The 6,000-nt window shown below is 36.4% G+C and overlaps 1 pseudogene; it reads left to right on the plus strand.

Annotated features, from left to right (window-relative positions):
• Positions 1–1,838, plus strand: part of LOC118013796 — a 142,375-nt pseudogene extending 140,537 nt beyond the window's left edge.
• The last annotated feature ends 4,162 nt before the right edge of the window (positions 1,839–6,000 follow it).

Here is a 6,000-nt window from a genome sequence, read left to right on the forward strand (position 1 = left end):
TCTAATGGCTCTCCTGTGGCACAGGCCAGCTAACCCAAACATAAAATGGCTCTTGAAATCAGATAAGTATTTGTTAAAATTATTAATCCAGAAAATAGCTTTTAGTCACTTAAATTCCAATCAGTAACCTGAATTCCCCAGCTAAACACTGTATTAAATAAAAATGTATTCCACTTGCCTTGTCACTCACAGCATCCCACTCTGCATTCAAAATGCTAAACTTTCATTATCAAAAATTCTTTTTTTTTTTAACATTTTTATGTATTTATTTGACAGAGAGAGACAGCAAGAGAGGGAACACAAGCAGGGGGAGTGGGAGAGGGAGAAGCAGGCTTCCCGCAGAGCAGGGAGCCCGATGTGGGGCTCGATCCCAGGACCCTGGGATCATGACCTGAGCTGAAGGCAGACGCTTAACGACTGAGCCACCCAGGCGCCCTCATTATCAAAAATTCTCGCCAAATAAACAACCTCGCCTTGATATTATTTAAATTGCATATGCTGGATAAAAATAACCGGTAGGGAACCTCCCCTTTATATCTGGGCAAAGGACTCTCGGGGTACTTCAGAAAATACTTGATTCTGTTGGTGGTTTTCTGTGACAGCTTTTTTTTTTTTTTTTAAGATTTTATTTATTTATTCGACAAAGAGAGAAGGCTCACAAGCAGGGGGACCCGCAGGCAGAGGAGAGGGAGAAGCAGGCTCCCCAATGAGCAGGGAACCCAAAGCGAGGCTTCAACCCAGGACCCTGGGATCATGACTTGAGCTGAAGGCAGATGCTTAACTAAGTCCCCCAAGCGCCCCTGTGACAGCTTTTATATATGACTTGCACAATAAATTTCAACTTCTTTCTTCTCATTATTACAGATTTTTAAGTAAAATGCAGAAGCTTCTAGCCACTACTCCTTTTTAATTCCACTATTTTATAATTAAGGACATTTAGCCCCTGAGCTGGCCTTGGTGCTGCAGCTCTACCCTGTCCACACACACAGCCCACCCGCCCCCCGCCAATCCCCGGCCGTCTTTTAACTCTTCTGCTGCTGGGCCCTGCCCTGTGCATTTTAGAAATCAGCTACTCAGGGAGAGCGACTTTTATTCCTATGAGCCATCTTCTGAGCATCCTCTTCCAGAGACAGGGGAGTCTCTGGGCCTCTAGATCAGGTCTGGCGCTCATCTCTGCAGGGTTTGTGGCTGTTTAGGCCTCTAAACATGCTCCAGATGTCACAAGGCACATTACTGCAGTAAGGAGCATCAGACTCTAGACTGGAGATTTGAGCATAAGCAGGTTTGTACACAACCATATTATTTGGACAAAACAATTCCAGTCCACAATTTCCTTTATCCAGAATTGAAAACTGTAGTAGAAACAGAAGATGAGATTACACCTGAAGTTGTCAAAAAAGAAAATGAATCAGAAATTATGGGGAGCATGCGTGAAGCACTTGAGGGAGAATTGGATTCCATGGCAAAACATGAATCCAAGGATGATAAAATTTTCTAGAAGTTTAAAACTAAAATAGCCCTTGAGCCAGAACAGTTTCTCAGATATGGCAAAAGGACTGCACCCATCTGGATCTCTGGTGAAAATATCCTTCAAGGAAAGGTTATTCCACATTGCCTATGGTGCCAAGAGACTATTTGAATTTCAGGTCATGCCTCAGATGCTCAACTCCCTAAAGGCCGACAGTCTGGGCAAGAGTGTCGATTGTGGTATCCTGGCTGTCTTCACCTGAGCTGAAAGCTATAGACTAGAAATTGGCGACACAGATGAATTTGTTTGGAAGCAAGATCTAACAATACACCCTAAAGACAACGTCGTAAAGCCTTACAAATGCTCATAATCTCTTAGACCTTGCAATTCCATTTCTAGGACTTTTTCCTAAGGAAATAATTATACCAGAGACAAAGGTAAAAAGGATGTTGTTTCAGATGAGTTTACAATATGTAAATACTAGTGAGACAAAAATGTCCAGTGACAAACAAGTAAATAAATTTGGGTTTATCTCTACAGCAGAAGGTAATGCAATCTTAATGATACAGACCTATATCCACATCAAATAAGATACAGGTTTAAACTGACACCAAAATATTCACAGTATGTTCATATCTTTGTACAGTATTTATACATGTGTATGTCCACAGAAATCTGGAAAGATACATGCTTGGTGGGAATTAGTTAACTATGAATGGTAGGACTAAGTGAAATAATCATTTTACCTATTTGTTTGCTTCCTTCTACAATAAAAATGGGTTAATCGCCCAACTAAGACAAAAAAAAAAAATAAGTATGTTTAGTTAGGGCATTTTAGATTTCACGTAACAGAAATTCACTTGAGCTAGCTTAAGGAAAACAGGGTATTTTTTAAAGTACAAAGAGATGTTTGATATCAGGACAGAAATGCAGCTGGGCCTTAGGAAAGACTGTAAACCAAACAAAGAGAGCTATCCAAAACACAGAACATGTGAGTTTTCTTTGGTTTTTCATTTCTAATTCTTCTGAGTTGGCTGCATTCATCTTTTCTAGCACAGCAGTATTCCCTATTAGTCAATGCACATGATAAAAACAAACAATAAGGGACGCCTGGGTGGCTCAGGTGGTTAAATGTCTGCCTTCGGCTTAGGTCATGTCCCGGAGTCCTGGGATCGAGTCCTGCATTGGGCTCCTTGCTCAGTGGGGAGCCTGCTTCTCCCTCTGCCTGGCACTCCCCCTGCTTGTGCTCTCTCTCTTTCTCTTTCTCTCTGACAAATAAATAAATAAAATCTTTAAAAAAATAAAACAAATAATAACAAAAACAAAAACAAAAATAGAGCCACCCAATTTTAACCAAGTAAAGTTTAATTTTTCTCTTTCTCTCCCTTGGTCTGAATCCTAAATTTCCAGGGCAGGATCTCTCAGTGACCGAGCATGGGCCAGGGGTTCCTTCACTGAACTAGCACTAATGTGGCCACATTTCACATCAACAAAACATACCTCATTCTAGATGTCAACTTTTGCTTATGGAATTGATTTACCTCTTGACCAGAACTAGGTATGGAAAATGGGGATCAATTTCCTGGCGTATATTTATTCTCATAGAATGAGAGAAACTTGGAAACCAATATATTTATCAAAGAAAGAAACAGAGAAAATGGGACCATCGAAAATATAACAATGTATAGACTACAGACTTTACCATCAGTTAAACTTGCATTCACATTCTGACTGCCATTATACACGTTTTGTGCATGACATTTAATTTTTTGAGCATCATTTCCTCAATTGTATAAAAATAATATTTACCTCATAAAATTGTTTTGTGGGTTAAATGGCATGATGAATATAAGTGAGCTTTGTGCAGATAGTGTATCAATATAGTGAATTAATATGGCTAGTTCTGCCAATGGCTCAGGTCCCTACTCTGATGAAATCTTTTCAGAAAATCATTCCTCGATTATCTCACCCCTTACTCTGCTTTATTTTTCTCATTGCACATGTTATTATTTAAATTATGTCATCTCTGTCCATATTTGTTTTTTGGCTATCTCTTCAATCAGACTGTAAAGTTCAGGAGAGCAGAGTTTTTGTCCACATCGCTCACTAACATAGTTTCACTTTCTGGAACAATGTTTATTAGATGCAAATTTGTTTAATGATGGAAATGTATATTAAACACAAAACAGCCATTATATTTCAGTGAAATGTGAGAACAAGTAGTTCAGCTTCCAGATCTTTGAATATATTGTGTCATGAATAAAGAAATATTCCTTAATTAAATGCTGAAAAGAAAGATTCTGAAAATTTTCATGGGATTTCTTAAGGTTGTAAATGTAAAGAGAATGTTTCCCAGTGAAAGTGAAGAAAATAATAATTAGGAAAGTAAAAAAAGATTAGAAAATGGAGTCCATATGTTTCCCATTATCCCAAAGATATAAAAAGTAGAATAAAATTTCTAAAAATGCTCTCTTTGCCTATCAGAAGGTACTTCTGGATGGTGATGTTATGCAAAAAGTTTAACTTGCATTAATAGTTTAATGAACATTCTGTTTTTAAAGATTTTATTTACTTATTTGAGAGAGATCGAGAGCGAGAGATTGAGAGCGCACAGAAGGAGAGGGAGAAGCAGACTCCCACTGAGCAGAGAGCCCAAGGCGGGGCTCAATCCCAGGACCCTGAGATCATGACCTGAGCTGAAGGCAGATGCTTAACCAACTGAGCCACCCAGGTGCCCCTAGTTTAGTGAATATTGTATGTTTACAACATGGAGCAGGTGGTACTGCCTTACAGTGCAATGAAGGTTGTTTTGGTTTAGATGAAATACTGTATGTTTGAAATAATGTTATTTATATTCAGCTATTAAATCATACCAACAGTGAATTTTAAGTGAGTAATTGAGCTCCTATGGATCCTTGCCCACAAGGTGATACGAAACAAGGAAGGAAGAACATCTGGCATTAAGGAAGGGGTAAGCATTTAAAAAGTGGAATAAAAAAGAGTATTGAAGCCGAAGTAAAAATAGAAACCAAGATAGAGAAATGTAAAGATCCATTCCAGAATTTTCTCTAAGTTTCTCTTCCGTGTGATAACTCAATGGCCACAAAAGGTTGAGATTACAAAGCATAGTCAAATACCACAAAGAATGAGAGAATTTGAGAAATTAGTGGAGCAAGTGTTTCTACAGAAATACAATCAATCATGGAAAAATATTAGTGCAAAGAAATTTTAAAATCAACATTATGATATCCCATATTTCATTGCTTTCTAGCTTCATTCTTTCTTATTTCTGAATCTGATATTTAAACACCATTCTTCATGTTCCATATGACTATTTGGAAATATTATCATCTTGTTTTGAGAAGTTAGGCTCTAAGATTAAATGCACTGATTTCTAGCCACAGGGAGAGAAAGTACTGCAGGAAGAAGATCTGTAATCAGCCCCTAGAAGTGTATGATACAAATGAGATGAGATAAACATACACCATATACAATGTACAACTAAATAGATGTAAAATATAGACATAATTTCTGAAGGTACATGTAATAATATACTGTGGCTATTTAGTGAAAAAGTGCAATTTATGCTAATTGTATAAGGGAAGGAAAAACAATAAAAAAATAATTTATAATTTTCAATGCCTTGGTTTTATTTAAAAAGGTAAATTAAGATATTTATAATTTATATCATCCATACCATGTATAATATATAATGCATATATTAGCAACAAATTGTTCTCATGGTCTTAGAATATTTTTTGTTTAATTAAAAACCATACTATCACCTAATGAGAAGAAACGTAATGTTATTGAACCATTTATATTTTTCAAAATTATACTCTACCCTACATGTACAGAATAATAATGTATGCTAAGGTATGAAGATTAAAAGAGGTAACGTATACAAACACTCTTCTAAAAATGCTTTACAAAGCAAAGAATGTGTTTTATCTTAACAAATTAAGGTAATGCTGTGAGCTAGACATGAAAAATTTAAAGGTTGGCAATAAGAACAAAGATATACAATGTTTGAAAAATGGTTAGTGTCTCTTGAATATCCACATCAACATTCATCTTAAGGGGACATAAACATGTGTCGAGATTGTTTCTGTTCTTCTGGCATTATTTTTCCAAAAATAATAATTAGCAAGCATTATACTATATTTCCCCTAATAACCCAATTATTTATTGTCTTAACAAAGACAGTTTTAGAATAAAAGAAGCTTCAGGCACTTCTATTATTATAACAAATGTCTCATGAGATGTGATGATGTGCAGGTTACAACATTCTGATAGTGATTTCTAATGCATTACAGTAGAATGTGGACCCTTGAGAATCACATGAAATTCTCTTCCATCTAGATTACATTTTCTCACTGTCCCAATGTGTTTGATATGAACTGACACAGCCATAAATATGTTTATATAAATGGCACGCTGTCAGAGTTAGAGAAATATATAGCACTGAGTGAAAAATAATTTCAGATACTTTTCAAGTGCTTTTTGCTGTTTTAACAGTAATTCCTGCAAAT

This window comes from Mirounga leonina, unplaced genomic scaffold, assembly GCF_011800145.1.
Source record: "Mirounga leonina isolate KUSES-001 unplaced genomic scaffold, KU_Mleo_1.0 Mir_154, whole genome shotgun sequence".
Lineage (NCBI taxonomy): Eukaryota > Metazoa > Chordata > Mammalia > Carnivora > Phocidae > Mirounga > Mirounga leonina.